Genomic DNA, 19,788 nt, shown 5'->3' with positions numbered 1-19,788 from the left:
AACTATTTGCAGCACTCCAGAAACTGTTTTTCATGAAAATATGCTGAATAAAGTGGATATGGATTAACAAAATCGGCAAGCGTATGGCTGTGAGTAAATAATGATGTTTGTAGAGGGCTTTCAAGTCCATCCAATTTGTCCAGGGAAAGAAATGTATCTACAAGTAAAGGGCATTTGGAGACTTGATTGGTCCCATGGGGAAATTTGAAGAAAGTGGATGATTTGTGTATTTTACGATGTGTGGCACTCTGAATTGAGTTCTACACATGAATCAATATGGAAAGTCTCACCAGAAGCCCTCGGGAAAAGGTGGGACGTTCAGAGAAATAATTCAAGCTGATTGGGCGATGCGTCATTTAGTGACCGCCTACCTTAATTTTTGCTTACGCAATTACAGCCATGACTCATAATGACCTATACAAAGTGCACGCTGGCTGCAACAAGAGGTATCACGCATGGATATATTAGAATATCACTACTGCTCACAATGGATTGTATGGGATGTACAGAGAAGTTAACATGTCTGTGAATGGCACTAATTTACAGATGACAGGCGTCTTAGATAATACAGCACTGCTTCTTATCTTATCTTATCTTATCTTACTACATGTATGTCGGCTGTACTCCACCTACATCCACGATGACTTCAATTAGGTTTTCCTGATCCACTTTAGACGCAAGCATGTTCCTCCACTTCATATTCAGTGACTAAGACTCTGTGCTACTGAAGACTCATTATCTTCATTATCACGTTCTTCACAGCAGAAATCCTCCGCTTGGTCATCCATAATAACAACGATAAGATTCTGTAGCCGCTGAAGTTCTATAAACACATACAAACTCATGCCAAATCCAGTGGGTAGAAAAGCAACATCTTTCCCCTCCAAAGATTCACAAAGCGATTCCCACTGCTCTTATTTCAAACAAGAAATTGTCTTTATTTCAGGTAAAACAGAATCAATTGCAGCTGCAACACGTGTCCCTCGACGCCACCATCTTTGTGTTGGTTATTTCACACGCACTTTGCTGTCGTCATTCCTGACCTGCTGCCATGGGATTGGCCCGTTAAATCACTGGTGCGGTTTCCAAAACAAAAATTGTGAGAATTCATCTTGCTGGCAAGGTTATATATCTAGCCTATATTGTTGTGAAAAAACATGATGATGTTTCTGCTTATTGGTGTATTGCAAAAATGTTAAGCAATCAGTGTGCATTTTTTCTGTCCAGCCGTCTGGGGACACGCGTCTCACACCAGCCCGAGCGTGGTAAAAGAGAACTTCCCGACTGATGTGCGCTAAAGGTTATCTGGATTCTGTATATAACATGCACTGCCAAGCAAAAACAGAAACGCATTACTCCCCCCAAAACTCATTTCTACTTTGCAGGTTTTTTTTAATATTATTGCCACTGCAAATATCCTGCTCTTATATGTGGACATAATTCTCCACTAAGCTTGCACAACACAACTCTGGAGCCGGAGAAATGAAATGAAACAAAATCTGTGGGTGCTTTCAAAGACCTTAAGGGTGCTCTTTTACCCCCCCTCGTCCTAAATGTGGCCCGGTAGTTTCACAGCGACACAAGAGAGGAGAGGGGGAAATGGCAATAATTGGATTTCTGCAGCAACCGTCAGATTATTGCATTGTTAGAAAACAACATTCACATATTTACCACAGTGAATCTGGCACAGAGTAAAATCTAATGAAAAGAAAAAGTAAGAGAGGCTGTACACAATTTTTTCATGCAATATGGTAAAAAAAATAAAATATCCCCATTACCGTTGGTTATGTTGTAAAAACAGCGCTGCCCTCTGAAAGTTGTGAAATGCCCTTATAAACGTGTCGCGGTGAATAATTGGGATGCTTAGAATGTGTTGGGAAAGTGGAAAATAACTTGGACCATTGCAAAATTCTGGTACCGCAACATAAATGTACATTATTGACATTATTTACATTACATAAAGCATTTTTATATACTTTTTTTGGTGGATATTGATGTACCAGAGAAAACAAGCGCTCCTGACAGTAAAGTGCCTTATTTGGGTTTTTACAAAAAGGGTTGGGAGAGAAAGGTGCCCGAGGCTGAGGAGAGCAGACAAGCAGCATCACTCACCTGGATTCAAAAAACACCAAAATAGCACTAAAAGCAGCCACTCTCACTTTGTAACTGCTCCTTTGTTTAGCTGTGTCTTGTGTTACAGTTATAGCTGTACAAATACTCTGTTCTGTTCTGTCTGTTCCAAAGTTATTCACAATTAACAGCTCGTTAAAAGGAAACTGCATAAAGCTTTTGGAAAAATGATAAATTGTTGTGCTCATAAATGTGAAAGCTGCAATGAATGCTGCTGTTTAATTTGAAGGTGTAAAGTATACTCAAAAGCATGTATACATAAATGAATAAACTGAATACTTGTAATCCAATATGCAGGGTTTTTAGGAATGTTATTGCAGTCTCAAGTAAAAATGTTTCTCTTGTCACCTCTGTGCCATGTTTGTTTCTTTGGATATCTAATTAATTTGATTATATTATAATCTTATGTGTTTTATGTTTATTCTTTCTTTTTAAATAAATAAATAAATGGTACCTCATTGTGCTCCTCAGCCTTAAAACGATCTAATTTGTATGACTCTTATATCTAAATGGATTTTTCATTTAACAATTTGGAGCTTGAATAACACAAAAAATACATGTAAGACGTAAGAAAAAGTTGTGGCTATGGAACGTGTGAAGCAGAGCCAGTGAAAGTTTCATAGACTTCAACTTTATGTACAAATTAATATCACATGTTATCACTTGGAGTTTGATTTTATTGTGAAAAATGACTGACAGCTTTTGGATATCATAAAACTCTCCCAAGGATCCGTAGATAATATCTCTCTCATTCAGCTCATGCAGGCTTCTTATGGGACACTTTTGTCAGGTAAGGGCGATTATGAGCTGCCGAGAGCTTGACATTCAGTTAGTACTGCAGCCCAGGCAATCACTTGTTGTGACAGGGACACGGAGCTCCCTCTCCCGGCAGGAGGCTGATTGATTGGGCAGTCAAGAAGACAGGAACGTCCTTCACAATGGGCAGGCAAGGACGCAGCAGCCAGGATGCACTCACTCTCCTCCAAGAACTTTGCATTTTGCTTAACTAAGCCACTACTCCGGATATGGTTGTCAGACCGGATGACTGTAAGTTGTCCATTATTCATAGAAATCATTTTTGATATGATTATAGGCCTTTCTTAGTACCTAGATGCAATAAAAGAATGATGCGAGTTGTTCAGCATCATGGAAGTAGTCACTGCCCCAAAAAGTGCCATAGTTTTTGTGAATTCAAACAGAAGAAGAAACACATACAAATACTGGCTGCTCACTGCACTGTGCGGAGAGTCAAGGACAATTTATCACCCTTAGATTTAGCCATAACCACTGCTTTGTTGATGTACACTTCAAATTTTCATGCCAGGATCTCAAACAATTTTCACTTCAAATGCAAATGTTGCTTCTTTCATTCTCTATACTTCAACTTCTACTTTAAAGAAGAATTTGAGTGTTTCTAAGTTGGCTGTATAGAATTATTAGTCGTGTCTATTTCCAACAGCTACGTCATACATTTAAATTCACAGATCATTAAGCCATCATTTTTGAGTGTTTTTCAAGTCTTTAAGTGGCACATTTTAACGTAATTTTTGCTCCTCAAATACAGAATAAAAGAAGACAAATTTAATGTGGCATTGTGGTGACTCTTTAGCATTAAATCATCCCAGTGAGGACTTTAAATATTTGTACTGCGCCAAGTCACACAGCAGCTCACACCAGCGCCATTACCAATGAGGAGGGCTCTGCTTTTAAATGTTAATTGCCATTTGCAGTGATTTCTCATTACACTGGTTGTAAATGATGTGCTCCGAGCTCAACTCAAAGGCTGCCCATTTATCCTGGCTCTGGTATTAAAGATTCTTTTGCTTCAATTGCATTCCCATGTGCTATGAATTAAAAATAATCATAACTGACTATTATTATCGGGGCACACATTTGATGTGAGACAGGCCTCTTATCTGACAATGTTCAAATCTAAGCAAAAAACTGTTTTGTTTAGCTGTGGCTATGACTGAAATGACTTTCTTTGGACTCTTCTCTTTTATGTCTTGAACAGTTTTGTGATTTCTGTCATGTCTTTGTGATTTTAATGCATTTTCCCCCCTGTTGTTTGAAGCCCTTTGAATTGCCTTGTGTACGAGTTACGCTCTTCAAATGAACTCACCTTGCCTTGATAGTAATGGCTTCCTATGCTGCAGATGAGCGCAAACAAGTTATTTACAAATAGTTTTCTCCATTGTCATTAATAAAATCAAACTGGATTGAAAAATGACATCGGACATTTTTTTTTATTTTTTGGCTGTGAACGTTAAATGATCCGTATTGTCCAGTCCTCAGAGTTAACCCAGGCACATCAAATATATGGCCAATAAACAGCAATTACTTGAATTCTGTGCTTTTACCACTGAACATGAAGCTTGCTGGCGACTAACTACAGAGATACTCACAAAGAATATGGCATGTTCTTTAAATAGAGCTACTTAATGACTTTGACTTGGATTTATTTAAAGTCCCTTAATGGATACTGCACATATACAGACAGTACAATAGTGTATCCTACATGTCTTAAATCATGTAGGGAGCTTCACACAGCCCTGTAGTAATAATGTGTGTATGATTCATGACCAGGAAGTGTCACAGCGAGCCACTCTGTCTCTGACACCAGTCTCCATCTCAGGCTGATGGAGTCAATACACCAACATACAAATGAAAAGACATGGGCTTTTAGATGGTGTTATGTGTGCAAGACAGAACTGTTAGTCTTGTGCAATTCTAAGATCATTTGTCAACTCTTTATTTCATATATTAAGGGATATTTTGTCTCTTTCTTTTGGTTGTGATAAAGGTCTGGCACTAATTTTCATCTTCATCCATCAAAGATTCATGTTTAGCTACACCAACTGCATATTGCCTGATGTTGTTAGTTCCTTCTCTTAATCTTTAGTCCGTCACTACTCTTTTAATAATCACCTCATCAAATGACTAATGTTTAATCCAATGCCAATAAAATCTTCAAATAATAAGCCTTGTGATTAAGTGACAATTGTGTACATTGTACCCTGCCTCAAGGATATTATGCACAATCAGCTTTAACCCACTGAGAGTTGTAGTTGGAATGATCCATGTATGTTTGAGTAATCGTTCAATATTAATATTCTCCTGCATTGAATATATCACTGCTCTGGATATTCTTGTTTTACCTTAGCTTGCTAGACGCTCACTGCTCCTTACTTACTTTGTTCTGCATTCTTTTAGCATTAATGGTTATACATGTAGGATTCAGCAGCATTGTTTTGCCATTATGATACATATTTTTTTCTACTGAGATCTGAAGCTGTCTGTAGGTGGCAGCTCAGCACTTTATTGCTTTTACAGTAATGTACCATGAAAGGGCATTTCACAAAGCTTGTCGGCATGACAGGTTAGACCACACATTTCATTCAAATGTAGTGAACACAAATATATTGAAGATTTTGCTAAGTATTTTGCCTATATTTTGTCCCCAGTTTGACCGTTTTTGTAAAGCTTAAAACGTTGCTTCTTGATTGGACATAAATTGGCCACAAATATATGACTTAGGTATATGCCACAATTGTTACCTAGAAACCATACTGTAAACAAACAAACAAACAAACAAACAAACAAACAAAACATATAAATTACACAATAGGTATGATTGGAAAAACAATAATTCCATATAACACCTTTAGTTTTTTAAACTGTCAGAACATTGTGCTAATTAATTGTACATTTTAGAACTCAGCTCTACTTCCTGTAATTTTAAACTCTTATCTTTCAAAATGTCTTCACAAACGGCACCTAAATATTAACCACAGGTGCATACATAGAAAAACAGGATGAAGTGTCATATAGACTTTTAGAAGTTCTATTAGACCAATATTTTGATTTTAAATTCCCAAAATATGAAATAATAAGCCTGGAGTGTAAAATATGTATGCACCCATTTAAAACCCTCTTGAGTGTGAGTGTTTGCTGGCGTTGGGCTCAGAGCCTGTGTCGTCCACAACGTTTACTGTAAAAGGAAGTGGCAGAAAGGTCATGGCTCTGATGTAGTGATTAAAATGCTGTCCGGTGCTCTGCTCTCTCTCGCCTGTTTTATGTGATGCACCCCAACAACATCACACCTTTTGCATCTAGTTACCGCACTCCTAACATCTGACAAAGAGTTTCTCTGGCAAACTGAAGATAAAGACATGTTTTCAACCACAGCCCCACAGAAGAGCACATTCAAACTCAAAGACGTTTATGTAGGTATCAAGAAGGGCCATGGAGAGTGGAATATAGAAATCCTAATGTGATATATTTAAAGACTAAAACTAAAATAGGGTGCTACCTTTTATTTATGTAATTTATCTTTTATTTATTTTCACTTCCTACTATTCATTTTGTTAAATAACTTTTCCTTCACTCACTTCTTTGTCTTTTTCATTTGTGAAGAAAGCCGTGGAAGTAGATTACACAAGCTTTATTATCATGGAAGTAAGTAATTGGACTCCGCCTTCTTTTAAATTAGGTTCATTTTCTCAATATGGTAAATTAAAGTAGCTAAATTAATAAATTAACCCCTTATAAACAGGCCTGGTGTGACAGATAAAACGCTAAGTAGTAAATAATTTGAAGGACAAGACATTATGTGCAAATTTATAATGCAAATTAAATATGCAATGTGCATTTAAAGTGTATGCAATATAAATTAAACAATAGGCTAATCCGCTGTCAAAGTTCAAGATCTTTGCTCTGTGTTGGTCGCCCCGTTTACCCCATCAGCTTGAAGGACGGGTTAAATGTGTCCTACATTTTCCTTGGGTAGAAATGTTATATTTGGTTCTTTCGATTATTATGATTTTTTTAAGTCACACTATAATCTTAAATTCTAAAGAAATAGTAAATATGACAATAAAAAAACTGTCTGCCCACCACTTGTTTCCATGGATATGTTGTCTTGTCTGTAATGTTCCACAATAGGACATTAAACTTATCTTCCTCCATAGATACAAACAGTTGGTACATGTTTTTTTAAGGTGAGTTTTAGCAATAAAATCCGAGGTTGTTGAATACTTTCAAGAAAGAGACGTTTAATGTCATTCTATGGAACATTCCAGGTGCCAGACCCATGACTATAAAAGTTGCTTTGTGCAACATTCTCAAGCGGAAATGTTATTTCATAAAGCTGTTCACACACAAGAATAATGGTGATGTATCTATTGTAAATGTGATTTAAAGTGTCACTTTGTCATTACTTGTGATTAAATGTTCAGCTTCATATTGTATCTTCGCCTGAGTAGCAAGTCTTTGTGTAATATCACTTTTCTTATCAGTAACATTTATATTTCTTCCTTAGTCCTGTAATTTAAGCGGTCGCTCAAGATACAGTTGGAACAAAACACATTCTGTAAGTTTAGGTTTAGTTTCTCCCCTCACAACGTACAATTCAAGGTCAGACCAGTAACTCTTTCAGCTGATTCAAGATTTACTGAGGAATCTATAGCCTGGAGGAGCATCACCCAAGTCAGCAGTACCAAAAGTGTCATGCGCTGACACCTCCTGTGATCTCCGAGATGGGCTGGGAGCAGGCCTTTGATACCACGTCCCATCTATCAGGCTTCAAACTCCAATGCCACGTGCATATTTATACTGCTCTTGTACTTATAGCATCGTGCGAAGTACAGGCAAAGAATAATGAGCTTCATTAGTGGAATCCACCCACTTCTACCGACACGCCTGGCCCATGTCTATGTGCACTTTTTAAATCTTTAATAAGTAATTAACCTGGCTGAAATGCTAGAGCTGAAATGGCAGCCTCGCACTTTGGTGGCTGTTGCCGTGGAAACATTGGATAGGAGTCACCGCGTGTCGGAAAACAGATAATGTTCAGCTCAGTGAGGAGGAAAAAAAGTTAATTGGTTTTGACTTTCAACCATAACTGACCAACACAGGGTTTTTAAACACAAGTACTCAAGCAGGAATACCAGATGCATGTCAGTGAGTGAAAAAAGAAAAACATTTAATCCTTTGAATTCAATTTCGATTAATTTTTACCAGTTGTAATATTACACAGTTTAAAAACCTAAAAAAAAGTCTTATGCTCCATCCTTTTTCAAGCCCATTGGTGCAAGTGGCATCACAAAAGTGAAGATGCAGAAATTATGTCCAGTTCCAAGTCTGGATACACGGAGGGAGTTGGGAAGGGCATCTGATGTAAAGAGTCTACTAAATCATTAAGTCATTCCTCAAGTGATCATCCAAAAGGGAAAAATGAAAACAAATAAACCTCAAGTTGCATTAAATTGAATAGATCTTGGCCTGAAGGCTTTACTAGAAGGACAGTTGTAGGGCTAAATGGGTAGTGAGAGGGTATAGACATTCGGCAAATGAATGAAGGTCGAGGCCAGGAATCAAACACACAACGTTGTCACATATGTCCACTGCACCACTGGTGAGCCCTCCAGGTGTATTTTCAATCCACAAAAGGAGGCAATATGTTTTTATATCTAAGGTTTTCTGACTCCTACAAACCCTTTGGCACGTTGTCAGTATTCAGATGTATTCACTTTATTATTAGATGCAGTCAGTGTGCAGAGGTCTGACTTTGTTGCATAATGGTGCTTTTATAATATTACCATGGGGAAAAAACTAAATGTATTTATAAAGTCTGGTACAGCAACTTTAAACATGTAATACAATATAGACTCATAATGTAGTGCCTTCAGTTAAAAACACATTACAAATCATACAACCTCCACCAATTACAGCAAAACACAATTAACAAGGCCCTGCTTCAGTTTCTAGGAACCATGGCTTACAAGCCTTATAGATGTAGGCAAAACAATAGTTTTGGGGGTGAGTGTGCACATGCGCAGTTTAAAAAAAGGGACTAACAGTCGCTTGAGTTCTCAAATTTGAGAAAAAACTTCAATTATTTCTTTAACTAAAATTGAATCAATCGCTCTCTGCATTTTTCACTTTCTGCACTACATCTGTAAAGTTAACTATACATTTTGTGTACATTGTAAGCCTCTTTTTATTTTTATCCTACAGTAGATTTTCATGCATAATGCATGCCTTATTTGATTTTATATGTGTTGTTTTTTATTATTTTTCATCGTATGGATCACCAAAGCAAGTTCCTATGTTTGTGAATTTTGTTCATTGGCAATAAACCTTTTCTGATTTTGATTCTTGGAATCATTTATTTTGTCTTTAAAAAAAACTTAAAAACCAAATGATGTTTGTCAAACCACTGCACAAAGAGTTCTACTTCAGAGAAATATTCAGACGGACCCTCGTCTTTGTGCAGTAAACACATTATGGCCGTTTCATCCTAGAATTTGAAGACAACATTTCTATTGTATTTTTGTGAACAATTGTTTCTATATAAAGTAAATAAAATAGATATAGATAGATTCTTGGAGAGCACTAGTTCTGCTCCCTGGCTGACACTGACTTGCTGCTGCCGATCCAAAAGGAATAGTTCCCTTTGATTCAAAAAGGGATTTACATTAATTTGTCTCATTTTTGATAAAATCAAAAATGGCGAATTTGTGTTAAAAGCATAAATAAAATCAACACTTAAAATCTACTCATAAACTTTAGGGTCTTCTAAGTGGTTAAGTGCAAAAAGTGTAAGGCAATTAATAGCATCATCTGTACTTCTTCCCTGCTTGTAACCACATTTAAAGGGGTCCAAGACAAACATGATTAAACAATCTTGCAATAATGACAGACCATACATGTGGACAACAACCTCAGCCATAATCCAGCTTTAGAAAGAGTATCGTTGGTGAAGTTGAATAAATATCCAACTCAAAGATTTTTTTTAAACAGTTTAAATAATTTAAACAATTTTCCACAACCTTCTCATAATTGAACGATGAATGGAAAAACAACTTTATAAATTGCCTTTGGCCATTCTGCTGGCCTGACTCTGTGAATACTTGTAGTGGTTTGGAGGCTTAAGTTTGACAAAATGTAGAGAGAGAAGAAAGAGATCTGAGTTTGTGGCGGATCTGCGGATGGAAGCACAGTCAAGACAGAAATCCCTCACACAAAGGCAGAGGTGAAAAGGCCCTTCTTTAACCAGATGCCTCACTCAGCAGAGGGAGGATTAAATCGTACTAGTGCTTATGTGGCATAAAGACTTCTAAAGAAAACTCTGCAGATTTCCTCAAAAACATGGTGTGAAGGTCAGCTTTTCAGAAGATGTCTTTATTGTGCTAATGAGAATACAGCAGGAGTTATACTGTAGTGTGTGGATTTTCTATCTCTGTACTCATACTCTTCTAAAAGGAGGAATTACAAGTAGTTTGAACAATTAAAAAAAAAAAAAACTGATCAGAAATGTAAAAACATGCATTATCTTAACTTACAAAGAATTGTGACTAGGCTATTGGAGTAAATGACGTGGATTTTCTCTTCATTATAGCACCTATATGGGCAAGAACTGTTCATTAAAGTTCATTAAATCTGGTACATTTGATACAGTTTCCATAGTGTTCCATCCTAAACAAAATAAAAAAAACAGCAAAACCCAATAAGAGTAATACTAAAAGCAATAATTACTAATGCAAGTAATAAATAGAGCAATAGATGGATAAATACATTTAGGTATAAACAGTATAACCAAAATACAGAGGATCACTCGACTAAATGCTCTGTTATATAGTAAGCCAGGAAATAAAAGAGAGTCTTAATATTTGATGTATTTATTTTTATCATTTATTTTTCTCTCCCGACTTGGGATCCTTAAAAATGTACAAAACAACATAAACAAGATTTAGCGAGTGATTTATTTGAGTTAGCGTCTTTGAGTTTGAGACTGGAATGTCCAAAATAACAGCTCCAGTTCTACAGTACTTTCAAAGGCTGTTCAAAGATGAAAATCAGCAGCTAATGTTATAAATATTTCACTATCGGACCAAACAAGCCAACAGCCAATTCTCACAATGGTATAACGTTATTTAAATAGAGACAGGTGTGTACTTAAAGGAAAGCTTAAATGTGCACTTAAAGTGACTCTATACGCTGCACAGGTGCACACCATGATACATTTGAGCCGTTAAATCTAGAGTTGGCAAGAGGAGATGTCTCAGATCCAACACCCAACTACTTCAGCCTTTATTATGTGAGATGAGTGGCAGTGTTGTACAGCAACAAATTCAACAAATAAGCTTGAAAATATATTACCACTGCCATAAAAGTGCATTGAAATGTGATATATACTTTAAATCTCAAAATTAAAAAATAAAAGTCCTCAATCAAGGCGCTGTATCTGATTTGAACTGTTTTTTTAATAACATGAAAACTTAGTTCATTTTAAAAAGCAAACATATTCCTCACCTTCCTAACACATTCCTTGCATCCTAATTACCAAGTGCTTTTCACAAACTTCAGAGGCCAGAGCACACAAGCCCCACACTTCTTGATTTGCAGACAATAAATCACTTTAGAATTAGATGTAGACAGCACACATGGGCATTATTTTGACCCTAACACCTCCTGATAAAGGGTGTTCCCGCCCGGTGGGCCGGTCCTACACAGAGTAGGATACATATCAGACTTGATTCACAGATTGACAATGACTCTTTGATGAGAGTCGAAACGTTTATGATGACTACAACTGAATCTTTTTCTACAATGGAACACTCCTGGACAAATGAGGAACTAAACCGACACAAACAATATGATCCAATCCATTATGTTGTGTTTGTTCATGTTAAAGTTGTATCTGTTTATCATAAGAAGTACATCACAGGTTCTAGAAAAACAAGTGTAGAACGTTGACCTGGAGTTGATTTAATATCTTGCCTTGTGTATACAGTGCATTTTTCATACAACTGTTACTGAAGTATAGCCACAGGTACAAGGGAAACTGTATTTTTATTAGTTATTATTTATAAATTGATTTTCCTGCATATTACTCCATAAGTCCTGGAGGGATGATTTATGAGACTTTCAGTTCTCATACAGAAAGTAAAAGTGGGCACAGAAACTTTGTTATTGTTGAATTTTTACAACATTTCTCCATTGACTGTCATCCCTGGTCTCAAATCTGTGTGGTGAAACAGAAATCTGCCTCACTCTACCCAACTAACAGAGAGACCTGGGCAATTTAATCTAAATTATAACCTAACTGCTGCTATAAAATTTATGTATTGTTAGATCTAACTACAATATTATGATGAACAATGAACTACATGTCTATGTCAATGGCAAATAACATTGACATTGTCATCGGTTTATTTCCCAATGGCAGACAAACCTAAAATATCTTCTAGTCTAATTCAAATCTCTAATCTCTGAAAATTTCTAAATCCTTTTTGTTGTTGATGTTAAATTTAGTGTATTTTCCGCTCAGAAGGGCACACTGATATGAATTACATATCACAAAAGCTCAAAATTACTTATTATATATTAAAAAAAAAGAATAATAATAAAAAAGGATTTTTATTAAAACAAAAATCACTCATTCCAAAGTCTGTCAAATGTGTCCATTTCCAAATTAAGTCTGGATGTCATTTCTTCCATTTGTCTAGTGTCTGTTGCTATGTCCAGTCCAGATCGTTGGTGAGGTTTGTAAAATACATTTCTTTGTGATGGTCTTTTTACTCCTGCCAAAGTACGCTGCAAAGGCATCCATTTATTGTGTCCATGGCAGGAGTTTCTAGGCCCAGGTAAATAGTTCTAAAATTGAGTGAGATGGCAATTTCAAAAACAGTCTGCACTGCATTTGATTATCTTTTACATTCTTTTACATTCTTTACAACATTTTATACCTTTTGTAATCCAGACATTGAATCTCAGGTCAGTACTAATTGGTACAAAACCTTGGTCATAAACCAGCCAGTTTAATTTGTTTTTACTTAGGGATTCTTCACATCCTCCAAATGAACAGTGTGTTCTCTGATAGTAAGGCCTGAACAGGACACTCCAGGATAACATTACTCTTGCTTCATATCCTGGGTCACTCCGGTACAGCAACAAAATGATTTCAGCTGAAATAAAGACATTTTCAGACAAGGTAAACCCCTGAGTTTTGAACCAGATTCAAGGTTTTTTTCCTTGCCATACAAATCTTCAGATTGGTTTATTTCACTCATCAAACAGCCAGTTGGCGATTGATATGGGAAGGGTCTGGAATCTGGGCCGAACATTAATTTTTAGTATGGGATCAGAGTCCATTTTCAAAATGTTTCTTTATAGTGGAGAAAAGAGGGGTATGTTTTTTCTCTAAGACTGTTGACAGCTCTTTATGGAGGACCACACCTAAATATTTAATAGATTTCGTTTGCCCTTTAAATTGGTACTTTCTTCTAAAGGACGTTCATCTTGTGTCCACATGGGACATTGGACCAATATCATAGAGGAAATGCATCACATTTGGTATGGACATTTCCTATGTCCTATTATAAGTTTGACCAAATATAATAGGACATTATTTGTCCCATTAATGTCCTATGAATTAAATAATGTTTCTGATATATAATATATTGGGCCAGTGGTTCCAAGTACAAAGCAGACAACAGAGGGGACCAATACATTTTCATTCTTAACGCCATTTTTTTTCATCATCTATTTTAAGTTTGCTTTAAATAAATAAAGCCAGCTAACAAAAGCTTGAGGTGTAAATACTATGTCCACTTTCAGAATTGAGATTGGTCTGTATGAGGCACAGTCAAGTCGCCCCTTCTTTCCATCTTTGAGGGGTCTGAGCTTTCTTATGTTAAAAGTTGATAAAAGCAGAGCCGTAAGTGTGTCTTTTAAAGCTTTATACCACTCTGAGGTGAACCCGTCACTCTAGGAGATTTACTGCTTTTTAGTCATACAATTACTCATACAATTTCAGTAACTGTTAAGTGACAATGTAAGGACAAGACAGAATTGTGTTATAATGTTTATCTTTTATTTTTTGAAATGCAGATTCAGAACTGTACCCATTTTTTAGTTTTGCTCTTCGGTCATAGCACGTAATGCTTTGGTGTTTTCATCCACTTTATCCAACTATTTTGTCATGAGAAAGTCCATAAAGATGAAAAATGATCAGAGGCCACAGTCTTTAAAAATCATACATGATGTTTTTCAGTGCAAATAAAGCCTTGTCCCTTCTCTGTGGTATCAGTATTCAACCCACACGTATAATCACCATCACGCAACAACTAAAGGTTTATAGTCAAGGTGTAGGCACGTCAATCTGTCATTCTCCCCCCGTGTGACGGACAGGGCCACAAAATAGTTAGGAAAAGTTGTTTTTATTTACACACAATTTAAAATCATTGGTCGTTGCACAGGCGGTGTAAGGCCAGACAACAAAATCTATATCTAATTTCCAAACAGTTTAGGCTATTTAGTTCCTTTCAATATTTATGATCTGGAGTTGGAGGCTGCTTGGGGTGAATTTTAAGCAATATTCTATAATACATGTTAAAGTCGTGACCATTGACCAGTGCTATTACAGTTTGTTTCTATAGTAACCTTTAGTAACTAGGAGCACCTTAGAGAATAGGTTATCTCAGAAATGGCCGTATAATTTCTCTCTTCATAAATAAAGCGATGTTGATAAATTGCAAACTAGGCATATTATGGGTGAATGAAAATCTAATGCAAAATTCACAAACTTTGTGCAGAATAATCATAAATCAACTGAATTTGCTAACATTTATTGAAGAAATGCTTATCATGGGGTCAGATTACGTTTTTCAGCATTTTTCTCTTATTGTAATTAGCAATACTTCTGCAGAATGGCCTTCTTAATGTAAATGTGTGTGTTTATTTAGCTTGGGACTGGCACAAAAGATACCCTGAATTGTAAACATATGTGACTAGATTAGTTAATTTTCTTGTGATGTAATTAGTACATCATTTTACCTTTTAATTGTCTTGTTAAAATATATGCAATTTGTCTTAATAGTGCAGTGACAGCTTCATGTGTGAACAAAAGCCTGGGCTTAGTCACTTTACAGTTTGTCCAGAATCTAGAGTGAAAATCTATTTAGCATGTTCCACTTTGCTCTTAAATAGCAGATTAACCCCTGAGGCTTAAACAGACCAGCGGCTGATGTGGCGTATTGGAACAAAGCACCTAGAGGGACCTTATTTGTGTCTGTGTCTGCTGCTTTGAGCTCAAATCTGAATCAGCTCCTGCTATAAAGGTCAGTGATTCCCACGCTATCAGAGCAAATACATGTGCTCCACTGGAAGAGGAAACTCTTATACATTATGATTTTAAAAACAGCAACACAATAATAAATTAGTTTGTGAGTACAGACATTACATTTTGCATCAATGGAAACTGTTGGAGAGATATCTGCCTGTGTTGGTTCAGGTTTGTAGCTGTCACTGCCACGTATCAATCATAAAACGCACCTATCTCTCACCTGCAGCCGCGTGCAGTTCGTCCCCACGTTTCCGCGTGCCTAAGCGCATGGATCTATCATAATATAGTTCCCTCAGTGTACGGGGCAAAATGAAGACGGAGAAAGACAGTTCGAGCTGACTCAGAAGTGGACAGAAATCTACGGGAGACGAGAGATGCGATGCGATCCGTTGCGCTAATAAACAAACGCACGTGTGTGTTGTATCAGTCCACACGGGGGAGTTCTCAAATCGCCGAAAAATTGTCCATTGCGCCTTTAACTTTCTTTCTCTCCTATATTTCTGATTGTGAATTGATCTTCTTCTTCTTCTTCTCCTTCTTCTCCTCCTTCTTCTTCTTCTTCTTCTTCTTCTTCTTCTTCTTCTTCTTCTTCTTCTTCTTCTTCTTCTTCTTCTTCTTCTTCTTCTTCTTCTTCTTCTTCTTCTTCTTCTTCTTCTTCTTCTTCTTCTTCTCCTTCTTCTCCTTCTTCTCCTCCTTCTTCTCCTCCTTCTCCTTCTTCTTCTTCTTCTTCTTCTTCTTCTTCTTCTTCTTCTTCTTCTTCTTCTTCTTCTTCTTCTTACTGTAGTTGCATGTCTTGAATATTAAGAGCCTTAAACTGTAAAAAAAGAGAAAAATGTGAGAAAAAAGAGAAGGATTAATTCTCTGGCGGACTCGTACCGCTGCTTATATTACAGCAAAGAAGAAAACACAGAAATTACGAGGCTTTTTGTACACCTGCGATATTCTGTGTATCATAACAGAGCCATTTATCCAGGCTTGGGATTGGCAAACAGAGTATACTCTTTAAGCTCTTATGACTGGACCAGAAAACAGCAGTTAATTGATAAAGTGGAGAGCAGCAAAAAGATGGGACTCCAAATTTACAGCTTCATTGTATGTGCACTTTTTTCTATGCATGAGCCACACAACAGTGCATATGGAATATAATGAGCATTGCTAAAACTCCACCATGAATAGTGAATGTTTTTGTTTGGTATGAGCTTGTCTATGTGTTTGTCAGGTTTTTCAAGACCAATGTATCCCTGGTCACAGAGCCACTTCTGCCATCTCTTCGTTCTTTTTGCACCACTTTCATGTCCCATGCTCACCATTCTTTATGCAGACCTTGGTTTGTCAAAAATTCTATGGCTCAAACCAGAAGTCGGGAGTCATGCAATGTGTCTCAAAAGCAAAAGCAAACAGGCAATTGGTGCCTTCTGAGGTTGCCAACAAAATTGGCCATTTGTGCGTCATATTGGTCCCTGCTTTCCTATTACCTGTGCAAGCAAAAAGTGCAATAACTCTTCCTAATGTATGTATAATAGAGGACTGACATGTAGCAACACAAATGTATTCTGGTTTCTGTAAAGCTAAAAGCAGAATGGAAAAATATAACAGATTAATTGCTGTGGTTATAACTAAACATGTATAATTTCACGTTGCACATTGGATCTTTGTTTTGTTTACAAACCCCCCAAAAATGTATTTTGACAGGTGCTCTTTTGATATTGAAAGGTTTATGACATGCTTTATTGGACAGAACAGCTGTAGCATGAAAGGAGGAGAGAGACGGTGGAGACATTTGGCCAAAGGTCAAGACCAGGATCTGAAATCTCGATGCAGAGATGGGAACAGAGACATAGAACGTCTTAAACCACAGGAGAGAACTGATTTCCCACATACAATTTTCAAAAGTCAATTGTCAAACTCAGTATTGTCAAATGTTAACTTGCTGCCTAAAATAACATTCTGCAAAATTCTGTCCAACTTCATTCCTCACAGTCTTTGTAAAACAACTGATAGCGCCAAAGGTAATGAGGTAACACTACAATGAGGTTGCTGACGGTGGTAGGTACTGGAATATGAATGTGTCGTTTTCCTCTTTCCGGCTCATCCTGGCAAATTATTTGGGGAAAGAGAAGGAAAACAAAATCAAGTTTGCCGGTGGTTGTTTCCACTTCAGCATCGTGGGTTCGCCTCAGTTGTCATGTCCAATAAAGCCAGAAAAATGTCTTCTTTTAAAAAATAAATCAATCCAGTTTAATGAATGGATAGGACTTGGCAATTTTGGTAGATTTTTTCTTCAATTTTCCATTTGTGCTTTTTTCAAACCCCAAATATGATTAATTGATTAAATCTATATTTTGCCCTACTAATAATACATTTTGTTCTCCTTCCTTGTCTCCGGTCATTCTGCTCTGCTCATGTATTTTGGATGCTTGTTTTCTTCCCTCGGCCTCTGATTAAGTTCATGAAATTGCACTTCACAACAGGCTTTGCTGCTCCATCCCCTGTAGACTTTAATTCTTTAGGACAAGTATTTCTCGCTGTTCTGGTCTCTCTTACCTCCAGAGATTATAAAGCCAATGACATATTAAAAAGCCCTGAACTCATTCCTTCTGCTCCACAGTTCTCGAGTCCTCGGCACAGAAGGGGAGCTCATGCAGAAAGGATTTGCCCTATCCGGGTATTGTACCTGCTGTAAATGATAGATTCAGAAAGTGCCTGGGAAATGGCGAAAAAATAATAATCTTCTAGACGTAAAGACATGACAAGTGAATAGACACAAAGGAGAAAGCCAAGCACTCAGAAAATTGGATTGTGAAGAGGGCCTTGTCTCAGTCAGAATGGCCGGTCGGAGGCGTTAGCGTAGCAGACTTTCATTAGCCCAGCCATTTGGCAGCGCTGAACCGTGAAGATGCTTAAGTGATATTGTGTTAACCTCCTGTTTTACATCTGCGCTGGAGCTTAAATGTAATTAGGTGGCTTTTGTTGCACCACTTCCCATAGTCTTCTGGGTAACTGACAATGGACTGAAGTCATTTAAATACTGTCGATACGATTCGTCTGATCTTCCTGCAGCTGGAGACTGACCAAGCACATAACCGTGGACAGAGGCTGATAAAGTTGTTTTCTCACAGCACGGGCGGGAAGTCCATATGGATCTCAACATTTCCAGAAGTAAATGTCCCGTTCATTTTCCCTATAGACTAGTAATAAAATGAGTGCATCCCGGTGGTCGACTGGTCAAGGCACAACACGCGTATGCCAGGCTCTAAGTGCAGCTGTGAGTTGAATCCTGACTCCGACAGGTTACTGTTTTATTTTTGCTGTGGTCCCATATAACATCCTGGTCAAAACTGTTAAGCTCCGCCTCTTCATAGTGATATTTCATTTATTCTATTTTTCAAAGCTGCTTGAGCAATTTATCAAAATCAAAACTTTGAGTTCACAGATGATGAGGAAACACTGTTGTAACATGATTTAAAGCCCAATTTAAAGTTAAATTTACATAATATGTTCACTTATAAGTCACCATGGAGCCAAACCACCTATGTGGGAACTTATGTCAATAACACATGTACAAAAAGCACACCTAAAACTTAAACATTTTCAAAGTGGTTTGCCAACTTGGCTGTTTTTTATTAGTTATTTTTTTAAACTTGCAGTGTTTAGTTACCCCATAGCTGACTACTCCCAAGCAAGAGTTCAAACTATTAATACATTTAGTATTTGTATTTTTTGGAAGGCTTATGGGAAATTTACATCTGGAACCAAGAGGTGGGCATCACTGGTGACCTCTATATAGGTCAATTTTCTAAAACCTATGGAGTAAAGATAGTATAATGAATTTCATTTGTTTCTTGTATTGTAAAGTGTCTTTGAGTGTCCACAAAAGCACCATGTATGTTTGATGTATTAAAATATGAAATCTGTATCATATTTGCATTCGTCTGATTGGATTACCTCTAATCCAATTTCACCTTTAAACATACAAAACCATCCTCCATTTTTGGTTTCCCAGACCTGATTATATTTTTGGTCATAATAACATCAATTAAGTTTAATAATATGATATATATACCGTACACTAAATCTCTCCATATAGTCAAAAGTACTTCTCCTTTCTTTAATCTTATTATATCTACTTCGTTGAGTATTTACCTTGCTAATTACATTATTCTTTTAGTTTAATTCTGTATTCTCTTCAAATCTTCAAACTACTGAGGCGTTCACAGCAGTGGAGTATTTGGTCTAATTGCCCAGTTCGGAGGCGTGTTTTTGTTTGGAGAACGACTGGAATCCTGAACAAATCGCTTGTTTATGGCTCATTAAACAACACTGATCCTGTCATTTTTCAGTCTCCACAAACTATTATCACTGTTTCATTGTTGTACATCGCCAGGCAAATGTCCTGATTCATCAAATTCTGTCAAAATCATGCCCCTGAATGCACATGTCAAATAGTGACACGTGCTTTGATTGTTTTATATTGTGCAATAATTGTTCTGAAATGCTTCGTGAATGTAAGAAAAACAAGCTAATAACAA

Source organism: Eucyclogobius newberryi, unplaced genomic scaffold (assembly GCF_026437365.1).
Source record: "Eucyclogobius newberryi isolate DKJ021-1_F unplaced genomic scaffold, fEucNew1.0.hap1 SCAF_14, whole genome shotgun sequence".
In the NCBI taxonomy this organism is placed as follows: Eukaryota; Metazoa; Chordata; class Actinopteri; order Gobiiformes; family Gobiidae; genus Eucyclogobius; species Eucyclogobius newberryi.
Note: the sequence above shows the minus strand (reverse complement) of the source record.